We start from the raw sequence: 13,936 nt of genomic DNA, 5'->3' as shown, positions 1-13,936 counted from the left end.
CAAAATCAAAAGTGCCACAAATATTTTTGCTAGTATAGAACATGTTTACATATTATAGGGAAAAGAGCATGAAAGATTCTAGAATATGATTACATTGATGTATAAAGTCCAAGAAAACTACTTAGTACTACTGTTAGTATATGTGGAATTACTGAGCCTAATATTCCTTGCTGTTCCAGGTAAGCCACCAGAAATCTGTTTTATATTGGATTTCTTGTTGCTACTAGCTTTCAGTGCTATTTTCTTAATTTATCAGTTAGGAGTTATTGAGACTTTGAAACTAGAGACTTAACAGAAAGTATCATTCTGTTTTGTGAATAGGAATACCATGTAATATGAATAAATCACATAAATATAAGATTTATCAGATTTATCATATTACACATGAAAAAGATGAGATAAAATTACGTGAACAGAATAGGCATGGAACTGCAAAGAAGAGGCTAAAAAACACAACTTAATATCCCTCTCTGTCAATGGCAAAAGTTATCTTATTTCTTTACCCCCAAGTTTAGAAATAGCAGCCAACTACGAGAGCTTTTAGCTTACAGCCGCAGGGTCCCACAGTTGATCACTGGGTCACTTAAGTGTTTGGCTATTTTCTCCCTCTCTGATTTTCTCTTTCTACTGTTTTAAATTGAAATTCTTTCTCATAGCCAGAATAACATCTCTGACCTGTAAAACATTAATTTAAACCAATGGTCTTTCTTTTTGAAGGGTGCATTATCTTTTTGATTCACCCAGATTGGCTCTATTAATTACAGCAAATATTATGGGCAAGAGCACCTGGTATATGATACTTATAAATTAACAGTGCTGTCAAAATTAAACTAAGCTTGACTTTCCTAATAAGTCATGAGGAAAGATGCCATTTATCTCTCAACAAGATTCAGGAGAAGTTATATGCATTTTATAGGGTAAGTGAGCACACAAAAATCTTTTGCAGTTTATATATATATATATATATATATATATATATATATATATATATATATATATATATATATATATATATATATATATATAATTTAATTTTATATATGTTTGCAATCATGCACCACTCAATACTTTCAAGGGTGATTAATTATGATCAGCAGAGGACTCAGTGCTTGCAGACTTATAAATTATTGTAGAAGAAAGTTGGAAAATAAATTTGCTTTTTAACATTAAAATCACATAACCTTTCTAATAGCAAAATCACATTTTAGGACCCCTCAAAGAGTAAAGCAGGAGACTTCTCTGTACACTGTCTTAGCTGTATCACAGAAAATGCAAACACATTTTCATTTTATCTTGGTAGGTTTTTTGTTAGTGGCTTGCAATGTATTTATGCATGGTGACTGGATACTTACTTTGAAAAAAGGTTTTAGAGAAAATTTAGTGAACTTGTAAAATTCTGTCACTAATAGAATCCATTTAGTTTGTTTTTAAACTGATAAAATGCCTTGATCCCGATAATTTGAATGATGATAAAATGGTTAGCAATGTTAGCATTCATTGTGACAGACACTGTCACCTTTATCGTATCACCTAGATGAGAGTTGAGCTAAAAAACTAAAGTGCTGTGTATTGTTTACACTCATAATCCCATCCTCGGGCATTCATCTGGGAATAGCTTCTTGTGTTCATAGGCTCTTTAAGTGACCACTGAATAAAATTAGATAGAATGCAAAGCAAGAATTAGAACCAAGGGTATCCACATTTATAGAATTAAGACCTTATTTCTTTCCAGTATCCACAAATCCTAAATGCTTTATTGCAGTCTGTCTTGGCTCCAGCAGGTTCACAGGGAAATGTTTGTTTCTGAAATTTCATTCCACACTTAAGTGTGTTATAACTATTGAGCATTCAACTTACTACAAAACTCAAAGTCGTAGATTCAGGAGATTAGATGTTTAGTGCTGAGACAGATGCTAAAAGCCATGCAGGAGACGGAGCTCTGGTAAGTACATTGGTTGTTACAGATCCCAAAGCTTACACCTATTGGCGGAATTCACAGAATGTTTTAGGTTGGAAAAGACCTCCAAGATTATCAAGTCCAACTTTTAATCAACCTCCACCTTGTCATCTAGACCATAGCAGTAAATGCCACACCCAGATGTCTCATCATTTCTTGAGCATCTTGAGGGATACTGACTCCAACATCTCCAAGGCTTGACAACCTTGTCCTTCTTTCCCTTCTTTCAGGAAATGCACTGTGTGAATTAGGAACGTAAGTTGACCTTGGAAATCCCTCTTCAAGAGCTTCCCTCCTAAATTTTGGGTTCAAAACTGCCAACTACCCTTTGATGTTTCTAACATTTTTAAACTTAAGTGCATCAAAGGCAAAAAATACTTTAATACTGACTGTAAATAATTAGCTGATAAGCACTTTCCAAAATACATGTGGGGAAAGAAAAGAACAAGTGCTCTCAATCCTGTTTAAGTGAGTACAAGATTACCTCAGCAGACTAGATACATATAGATATTGTGAATATTGACCAAGATATTATAATGAATATTGATGTTCTTATGGATACAGATACAGATAAAAAAAGAGAGAAAACTTAACTATATATATGCCAAACTTAAATTTTAATTCAGTCAAAACAAAAAGGTACATGACTGGATAAAATTTAAGCCATGAGCCTGCTGTCTGTAAAAATTTTAAACCTTTTGCAACTCTTTCTGCACTCAGTAATGAGTGCAAATGAATTACAGCTTGAACTATAAATAATTTCAAGCAATCAGACTTTAGGAAGCCACCTGACATCGCTAACTATTCAAAAATATCAACATTTTATTACTACGAAAAAATATCAAGAATTGACTGAGAGATTGATGGTATTCTGATGATATTGCAAAGGAAAGGACAACAAATAGTTTAAGTAAAGTATTTCTAAATCTCACCTCATTAATATATTAAATCATTTCACATTGAACATCAAACAAATACATTTTTTATGAAATGTAGTTGTGATTCATAATTATAGTGGTTGCTTTTCTTTTTATTAGAATTGTTTTCTGAAGACTAATGGCTTCACTAAATCTATCTGCTGTATAACTGTTCCAATTTTTCTGTATCACAATAACCTACGCTTTGATAGTTTGTCTTAATTTCTTCTTATTTTTCTAACATTTACAGTACTTTTTATTAGCTTATCTATTATTATTGTTCATACTACTGTCTCTGTTTTCATATTACTTCTGTTTATGGAGATTAAATGCAAACTCTACCAATGAAAAATTTGAATTGCTTTCTTTGTTTTCACAGGCCAGTAAGCAACTGCAATTGATTAGAGATCCAGAACACTGAATTAAAGGAGTAACTTCTGCCTTATGTTGGAATTTTAGAGACTTAATCTTCATAAAGTGTATCCACCACTTGAAGAGGGAAGGTGCCTTTCAGCCTCTCCAGAAAAAAAAACCCAAAACAAAAACAAACAAAAAAAACCCCAACCAACTAACCAACCCACCTGTGTTTGTTTTAATAAAGTATCTGATATGTTTGCTTAAATTTAGCAGATTAGGTCCTTCAGTAGAGGGAAGGGGAGAATAAAATTTAGATAATTATTTTTCAACTGTGTTGACAATAGGCTGTCAACCGTGCTGAGCGTGGAAATGTGTGATACCTGTAAAAATCTTGCTAACTTATACAATTGTTACAAGGTAAGTAAAATATTCAAAGGACTAAGACTTTGATGAAGATCACTCTAAAATGCAAGAGAATCTTAGAATAAATTTCAATGTGTTGTGGATCAGACTTCTGTTACGTTTTATTTAGACCTGGCTAAGCAAATCCATGGAAATATTTGAATTTTCATTAGTCAAAATTAAATGCACTCAAACCTGGAGGAAAGGTGAAAACCATCACAAAAATTGAGCTACTTAAAATCACTTGAAGTAATTAAAAATTATTAATGTGATTCAAACACACCTTTTGAGCTTTGAACCTGATTATGATCTGATCAGCTGCTATGTAAAGAATGGGTGTATGTTTGTGTTGACTCATACCAATTGTTCTGGATTTTACTTTTGTTTAGTTACATTGATTGTGGCATTATATCACCAGGCTTCAATATCTCACAGGTTGCAGTCAGCAGTGTTTCTTGATTACAAGCCAAAGGATAAAGTCATTTACTAAGGTTGACAAAAAAGCTGTCCAAGCTGTAAATCCTGTATGACTTACTGCTTGCTTGTTTGCCTGCTTGTTTTAATCCTGTGTCTGTAGACAACTGACATTCAACCACTACCACTTTCTTATTTGTTCTCCAGCATGATCATGTAATCCCAATTATTTGGGTTTTCATGTTAGGAAATTAAAGTATAAATGGCTATAATTTTTCTGGCCTTTTTTAAACTGGGATAGAGTTAATTTTCTTCTTAGTAGCCAGTACAGTGCTGGTTTGAATTCAGTATGAGAATAATGTTGATAAGAGGGCAATGTTTTGGTTGTTGCTAAGTCCTGCTCACCGTAGGTCATGGAATTTTCAGGTTCCCATGTTCTGTCAGTGAGCAGGGCCAGAAAAGAAGCTGTGGTGGGGAGCATGGCCAGAAAAGCTGACCTGAACTGGCCAAAGGGGTCATTCTATACCAGAATGTCATGTTCACTCTATAAACTGTGGAGAGTTGGCTGGGGTCTACCAATTGCTGCTTGGAGACAGGCAGGGTACTGGTGGTGAGCAATTCTATTGTGCATCACTTCATTTTCTCAGGTTTTATTCCTCTCTGACTCTCATTATTATTGCTGTTTTTGTTTGATTAGTAGTAGTAATAATAAATAATAATTACAAATACTGATGTTGATGCTGTTGTGTTAATTTAATTTATTTAAATTATTAAAGTGTCCTTATCTCAACCCATGAGTCTTACCTTTTTTCCAATTCTCCTTCTCCATCCCACCAAGGGAAGAGAAGCAGAGGAGTGACAGAGCAGCTGAGTAGTAGTTAGGTACCAGCTGGGTTTAAGCCATGACAGTCCTGGTTGTCCCTTTCCTCCATCTCACTGGCATCAGGGCCCCTCTGGTACTTGTTATAAGTTTTTTTTTTTTACAATAAGTTTTCAAACCCTCCTTCTTGTCTTTTTTTTCTATTTCTTATGGCCTGACTTCCTAATTATCTTGATATTTATGGTTATAATTGGTAAAAAAAGACATCACAGCATAAGACTATATTTTATAAAATATTAGAGCAAAAAATCCCCTCTTGGTGGGATGATTTATAAAAGCATTCTCTGTTCTCTAAGTTTCTGTGAATCTTTTGTGAATATGTCTATGAAATATTTTCTTTTGAAAACAATAGGAATATTGTGCAATTCAAATTCAAAATCATGTTAACTCAACCTTTTTAATTTTTAATTTAGTTATAAGCCACAGCTAGTGTAGTTTCCTTGGAAACTAATGGATCCAGCAAAAAAAGGAAAAAGTAAAATACTTTATATATAAAAGACTCTGTTTTTTGCTTACTGGTTCATTCTGTGGGCCACTGAAAATGTTCTGAAAGAATTTTATCCTCAAGAAATACTCAGGAGAAAAAATTTCTCAGACTTCAGTCTTAATATAAAGATGTGAAAGTGTTTATGGAACCTTTTTAATCTAATGATATAACTGCTGATGTAAGTATAAAAAGTTACACAATTGTCTCAACCCTAATCACACAGAAGTGAAAAATTATGTACTAAAACGAGGCAACAAAAAAAAAAATCAAATGTTAGAAAGCAGCACTTTTTTTTTTTTACTGTGGTGCAAGTATTCAGAGTTATGTAAGTATATGGAGATACTTTCAAGTACTGCAATTTCTATCTTTTGAGGTATTTTGCCAGGGTGCAGAAATTATCTGATGCTAATTTTTCTGTTTGAAGTAGCTTTGGAAAAATTTCTTGTAGATTTAAAAAAGTATTTCAAAATTATACAGCAAGTGAAATTTTTCACATAGTACCTCATATCAAAATCTATTTTCATCTTCCACAGCCCTCAATGTGATTTGATTGAAGTCTTCAATGGCAGCTTCTCGCACCACAGACACAGTGAGAATGGAGCACACATGAATATTGAGGAGGCAAACCCTGGGTCTGCATGGGCAGGTGCAGCTTGACAGCACTTGCAGTGCCCAGGATGCAGTCTGGCAGGGCATCTGCTGGCCATACCCCAGGAGCCACGTGGCTGCATGAGCACTGAGCCTCCTGAGAGTTGGGGTTCAGTCACTGGGACAAACTGGAGTGTGACAATAGAGCTGGGACTTTGCTGGATTGGTATTGGCATACATACAGCCAGTTTGTGTGGCAAGGAAAAGAGAGATGTTGTTTGTCTACCCTGTTTAACAGTGCCTTCTCTCTTGCTCAGTGATGATATTTTGCACCTCTTCATATTTGTATAATGACTGAATTTCTGTATTTTGCGATTGTCAGGACTCTTGCTGTCTAAATGAGGTTATATTACATTTTAACACATGGAAAATCCAGACAGGAGGGGGGATTGAGGACTATCAGTGAGCTGAAGAGGTCATCACAGTTTCTTTTGGAACAAATGTTTGTTCTATATTCTTATATATACACTCATCCAACCCACAGACAATGGGTGTAAAGCTTTTCCAGTGAAGAAAAAAAGAAAGCCAAGCTAGCAAACTCATAGATGTCCTTTATTCATATTTTCTGATCTTGCTGCTGCTTGTATAACAGTGCATTTTCAATACAAATGTCTGTGCTTTAATTGCATGTAGATGGATCCCTATCATTTCATCAGGATGATCTCTCAATTTCTTCTGAAATTTGTGCATGTCATCCAGCTTCTGAGGGCTCCTAGAAAAAGATTTTCCTTTTTTTACCAAGTGGCTCAGAATTTCATTAGGAAAGTAAGTTAGATTTAGCAGTTAGTAGCTGTTCTAATCCTCAGGTTAACAATGTTTTATTTCTCAGTTTCTATTCTAATGTGGAATCTGAAACCTGTATGCAAAGCAGGATGAATATTTGGGACACAATCCTCTGAGCAGGCACATCTTCAGATAATTCTTAGAGTGACCTACATGTACTCAGATACCAACATTTTTACAGCTCTCACCTCATTATCTCCTTCTGGCTCACTGTATGGGATCTACAATTGCTCCAAAAAGAAAATTTGTGTAATTTCTAGAGATACTGTGACTATCTAATAATTACTAACTCTGGGGTTTGTAGGTATGTTTGGACCACTAAGACTAAATAATTGCATTTTCTTGTTCTTTCTTCATGCATGCAATGGCTAAAAGTACTTGATTACAATTTATGGACTCAAAATAAAACTAAAAATAAATAAAATATACACTTGCAGAAGGATTATATTCTCTCTAGAAGAATATAAAATTCTATTGGTTACCTTTGTATGTTTTATATGCTAATTTGTATGTTATGAGCATTTTACCAGGTTCATTGCTAGCATGATGTGGGTTTTTTCTGTAGTGTTGGAAGGGCAATTTCCAGCATGCAGAGATTCTGATTCAAACTCAATTTTATGCCTATTTTATTCGATAAATATAGAAAAAACCTTGCTCTGTTGAATGACCAAAATATTTTCTGCAGTCTTATTTTCCACAAGATTTAATTTGCAATTTTATTTTTTTTATTCTGTGCTAAAAGCTTTGCACAGAAAGGAGTATATGGTTGGTTTTCCTACTTCTTTTGAGTTTTTTACCAGAGTCACAGTCACTGGGCATTGAATGTGCTTCCATATAAGTAATTTTTTCCATCTGCTCTCATAGCCTTTATTAACTCTTCCTTTATAAATGATTTAGTTCTCTGTAAATAAACTCATCTACCCGCCCAACAACTGCTAAGGATCCTCTTTTTTTGTGTACATGGGTAAATCACCATGTGATGTTTTTCCAATAAAGAACAGAATGGCATGAATTTACACATTACAAATTTATCATTAATAGATTTAAATTAAAAAAAATAATAATAAATAGAGTTATTTTTTCCCATTGAAATAGCTGCTTTAAATTTTTTTAAAGACAGATTTGTACATCGGTAATTAAATTTATTTCATCATTGATGAAATTTACCTCCAATTTCTACTTTGAAAGTAAAACTATTTTGGTTTTTTTTCCAGAACATAATATGGAATTTACTACTCAGGCACAGGTACATGCATTCATGTATTCATTTATATGAATACTGCTAATATAACAGTTCTGAACTAGCCAGACCTACTACACAGCAGTGAAAAGATGTCTGGTAAAATGTAATAATAAAAAGGAAATCAAAACCAGCAAAGACAGAGGTCTGTATTTATTAAAAAAAAAAAAAAGCAAATAACGAGAAAAAAAGTAAAACTTCCTATTATAATACAACCAGTTCATCTGTATAAGTAAGAGACATTAAATGTAGAAAGATGAGATGTACATAATAGTGGAAGAATTTCAAAGAGAAAAAGAAGAGGTCTAAAATCAAGCATTAGAAGGATTATGATACTATCCAAACTTAATTTCTTGAGTCTTGGGAAAAGTATCATAATATACTCAAATGGGGAGCCCAGTTAATTTGCTGAGGTAGTTTCATGTAAGTGCACAAGTAACCTTTACACAACTAGGCAAAATCAGCCAAAATTTTCCTGTCTGTCCATTAAGATTCTGTGATATTAAAGGGAAAAGTAATTCATATTAGGCATCTGGACAAAAGGTGGGCATTGTCTGGGGGAGGAAGGTTGGTTGGTTTTATTACATGTTTTGGGGTTTTTGGTTTTGTTTTTCCCCACAAAAGACAACCAAAGTCTCAGTGAAATTATAAACAGACTGAAAGAACAACTTTGACTGAGGAGAAGCTGAGTCATGTCTTGAAATATTTATCTGTCAGCAACCTAAATTTCCAAGGCCTGAGAAACTTTTGGGAAAGAGTCTGGGTTTTTAACATAAATTTACAATGGATAATTTACATTAAATTAACAATGGATCAACTGATAAAATATTGCAGTGTTTACTAAATAATCATCAAACTACCTCTGGGTCTGCAAGGTCAAAGTAAACATACTAAATATAGTAAGTGCTGTGTTTTCAATCAAAATGAAAGGAGAATGCCTTGCTTCCCCATTAAAAAAAAATAAAGGCTGAGAAATTTTACATGTAAAAATTTATTTTAGATCTAAAGATTTTGGGAACCATAGATTAATATTGCAGAACTGGACAGCTTCATATTTGTGAAGTGTTATTTCTTTTAGGGCATTAAATTTTATTACTGATGAGATGAAGCCAGATGAATGATCATAACCAATAACATGGATTGACTATTGTTCTGAAATTTTTCTCAATAGGGTATTAAAGAAACCAAAATATAGAAATGTTTTAAGTTTTTCAAAGCCATAAAGCACTGAAGAATTTTTATATCTATAAATAATCTGCTGTACATATAATATACATTTTATGGTATTTCTGTTATTTAGCTATCCTTTCACTTCTAAAATTATATATTCTTAGATTTATACCTTTATTTCACCATTGATAAATATTATTTAATTAATTGCTATTTTTAATGCAGTGCCATCTTGAAAATTATTGTAGTGATACTTCAGACATCATGTCAAGGGGTGCTTAATTTTTTTAGCAATATTTCCTGCTTATCTCTTTAATGCAAATACATCCCATTAAAAATAATTTCTTGAAGACATTTGAAGCAATTCAATGATAACAAGTATTCACCCATCAGTTAAGGATAGCTTTTTAAATCTATGCTGTCATAATCCTAAATTTGGTAAAATATTATTCTACAATTTTCTGTAGACAATTTTTTTTTCTTTATATTGCTTCAAGGATGATTTTCTCAGTTTTTTGATTTCAAATTAAAATTAACGTAATATTAGTAGCACAACTATATCACATACATCAAAGGGAGATTTGGATGAAAAAAAAGAAATTTATGAAATTGCTGGGCCATAAATTGTAGGCTTCTTTATGGCTTTCATAGACACCTTTTTTTGAAATAAATCATTGTATTGGTACCTATGCTTAGTGCCCCTTAACCATTATTTGACACCTCTCCTTGTCTCCTTATTACCCTGGAGTTTTTGAGGGACGATATGAATGTGTGGGCTGCCCAAAACAATAAAATTGGTGGCCATTCTCTTTTTTTTTTCTCTCCAGTGAATAGTACTGCTGCTAACAAGCTCTCCAAAAATGCTAAACCCCTACACTCAGACATGCTGGCAAGAAACCCATGGAAGAAACTGTCATCTGTAAGGGGAAGGGATGTAATGTAACTACATCGAAGCAGTCACCAGTGAGCAGTGTACATTTACAGTGGTCACATTTGGCATTGGAATTGCCTTCATGCTAGAGGTGAAAGACACCTTGTTACAGGGTCAAAGGTCATTGGGTATAAGCAGGTTTTAGGACACATGAATGGTAATATTTGAAAACAAGTATATATTTACTCTAAATTAATAAAGCCATGTTAGATTATCTCTGCATAATATAGTGTTTGACATTCATGAATCAAATCCAGAACAAATATTCAAGTTGCCATAAATTTTAACTTCCCTTAATATATGATATACATTAGTGAATTAAATTTATCATTTTAATCATCAGTAGTATAATATTCATTTATTTCTATCATCAGCAGCACAGTTTTGGTTCTATACTTTTAATGTTTTTTTTATTTTGACCTGTAGAATACATTAAAATATGTCATGAATTATAGTTCCTGAAATGACAAAAAATATACAGATTAGGAAAACCCCGTTTTTTATTATAAAAATCAAGCTCAAAACCACTACAAAGTAAAGGACTCTGTTGTCTTGAAAATGGTTTAGAAATCTTTGAAAAAAGGAAAAAAATTAAATACCTGTAAATCAGCTTTCCTTTCCCCCATGAATGGGGGCTCAGCTCAAGCAACAAGAGCCAAACACATTGTAATTTTTTGATGCACCTTTATATATGCATTTTCATATTAATCACAATCCTTCTTCTCTTTGTCCTTTTCTGGTTGTCATTGCTGAATTAGAGCTGACATTCTGACTGCCACATGCAAAACATACATTTTCCAAGTGTGCAAGTGGAAACCAGATCCATGGAGTGGCCATGTTGACTGCCTTACCTGCAGTTGTGACTTACAAGATCACGATTCAAACCAGTTAGAAATTATTTGTAGGTCCTCCACTCACAGTGCAGGACAAAGTAAATTCTTAAGCATCTTAATGTTTTTTATTGGTACAGAAATGAAGAACATAATTATTCTCCCAAAGTCAATCCTTCTGAGAAACTTGAGCTCTAGGAAACTCTTCATTTATATAATACATGGAATATGCAATTCTGCTTCTTAGACTGCTCTCTCTTACAAGGGCTCTCAACAGAAAAATTATAACTTGGTTAGAAACAATGTATGGATGGAGCAAAAAACAAAATATGAAGCATAAAATGGAAATGTCAGCTGGAAACTACCAACCGTCTCTTAGCACTGCTTGTGTTTAACTGGGAAAAAATATTTAGCAATTAACATGTCACAGTCTGTCATTTTATTTCCAGCTCCATAACTGTACTTTGTCTTCAGAGAAGAAGTTGTTAATTCTCTTTTATTTTATATGTCTCTGTTTATGTCAGATACAGTTTGTTATTTTATCAAAGTATTGGAATGCAAATTGGTGAGAAATTGTGTGTGATCATTTCAAATTGGTTATAATACATATCACACTAGTTTCACTTTTAAAAAATGACAGAAGTAGGAGTTCAAATCCATGCTAATCACTTTTATCCAAATGGTTGTCAGTTTTTGTATATTAGAGGCTTCTTCAAAACACTCTCATCACATAAAGAATTTTCCAGAAAGCAGTTCTAAAAAGTTGTAGCTGTATTTTTCAGTTACTTACAAAATATTTTTTTGTTCCATCATTTAAGTATTAATAAGATCTGTAATGCTACGAATCACATACTTTTCCAAGGAGACACAGCAAACATTACCAGCAATTTTCACGAGTACAAAAGCAGTACCTGAGCCGATACTCCATCTGACTCAAGAGACAAAAGGGGAAAAAGAAAGGGAGAAAAGCTAAGCCAAGGCAACGCAAGGCATGGAAGAAAGATAAGTCCTATATTTCTGAACAGAAGGATCTAACACAAATCTTGATGAAAAATGTGCTGTCATAATTAGTTAATCATGTCCTGCTTCAAGTGAAAGCAGCAGTCATTTCTGTTCCAAACATCATACTAGAAAATACTATCATATGGCTTTTAAATTATGCACTTTTGAAGAGCAGAAGTTAGTAAAATATTCTGAGGTTGAGTAAATTAAGATTCTAATTCTTTTTCATTTAATCATTTTCCATGACATCAGGAATTTGTTTCAGAGACAGATACTCAGGAAATCTTCAAAGCTTGACTACAACCTCAGAAATCTAGAATCAATTTGTAAAACTTCAACTAGTGACTAATATTGAAGGGACTTGGGTTTTAGCAATAGCAGGTCCCTGGACTGAGCGCTAAGAATCTAGAGGCATGATTCCTTGAAAGGAAGTTTGACCATTTAAAAATAAATTCTTTCTCTAGTTATCAGGGGCCAAGAGAAGAGAAGAATCCTTGTTGTAAAGGTGTGTGCTTTGATATATATCTGATGGTACCATTTCTATTAATTTTGAACTTTATATTTTATTTGACGCTGAAAATTAAGAGAACTGAGGTAATATTGAAAGTAGGATTAATCCCACTTCTTTTTCCTCAGAATTCCCCCCAGCACACACACACACACACAAAAATCAAGAATGTATTGAAAACAAAGTGCAGGTTGAAAAAAAACCCAAACAAAGCAATTTTCCCATTTTTCACTAGATATCCTATAGATTACTTAACAGATTTACTGAGAAATCTTTTTATTTCTTGAATGCTTTTTAATCATTTTTTCCTCCCTAGAACAGCTCATTTATCACTAACTTGAATTGCTAGGGGGCTTTCAGACTGACCAACAAAGACATTCAGCTAAAAGAAATCAAAGCATCATAGAATCTTGGGTTTGGGTTGCAAGGGACTTTGAATATCATCTAGTTCCAATCTGCCTGCCATGGGCAGGAACACCTTCCACTAGACCTGGATACTCAAAGCCCCATCCAACCTGGCCTTGAAAACTTCTGAGGATGTTGCTCCTACAACCTCTCTGGACAGCCTGTTCAACCACCATAACTCTCACAGTAAAAAAATTCCTTCATAGTATTGAATTCAAATAATTAAACATTTTTTATGTTTCTTACAACATTTAGACAGCTAAATTATTATTTGTGCTTACATATTATGAGATTGTGGAAATCCTGTATTTGTTTAGGGAAATTATAGCAAAGATAATCTGTCTTTCCTCATTCATTTGAAATTTCAAATTTTCCAAAATCTATGAACAACTTACTACAAGAGTGGTCTTTATAATTCTATTTTACCGGGCCAGTAAAAACTCTCTTAATGCATTCTCTTTGTCTTTTTTATCACATGGACATTTTTTTATGAGTGTCCATAGTGAATCTGGAATGTCAGCATTGTCATATCTTCGATATCTGCTACCAAAATCTTTCTACACTGTCAAAAATTTCCTACATTACTTCTATTTGTCATATGTGGCTTTAAGAAAATGGAAGAGAAACAACAGAAACTGGAAGAAAACACGGTGATGTGCATCTGATCTATCCTAAACAAATTGATGTCCTCTCTTTCTTTTCCACATTCACAATCATTCCTTGAACAGAAGTATGATTACAGGTTGGTATATCTCAGCATGGGCACAAGAGAAAAATCACAAACAAGCATATGTACTTCTCAGAACTCCATTCAACTTTTAGGCTTAGGGGCTGACTTTGCTTTTCTTCATTTTTTTTCAATTTATTCTGTCTAAGTTGTAAATTTTTTATTACTTTCCTTTCCTTTCTAATGGGTCATCACAAGTACAAGCTGTAGCCTTAAGCCAAATATGATATTTATTGTCCACTCATGAGTACAAAGAAATACTACATGCAGAGTCAAGC

Source organism: Serinus canaria, chromosome 1, assembly GCF_022539315.1.
Source record: "Serinus canaria isolate serCan28SL12 chromosome 1, serCan2020, whole genome shotgun sequence".
Classification (NCBI taxonomy): Eukaryota; Metazoa; Chordata; class Aves; order Passeriformes; family Fringillidae; genus Serinus; species Serinus canaria.
This window is presented reverse-complemented; position numbering follows the sequence as displayed.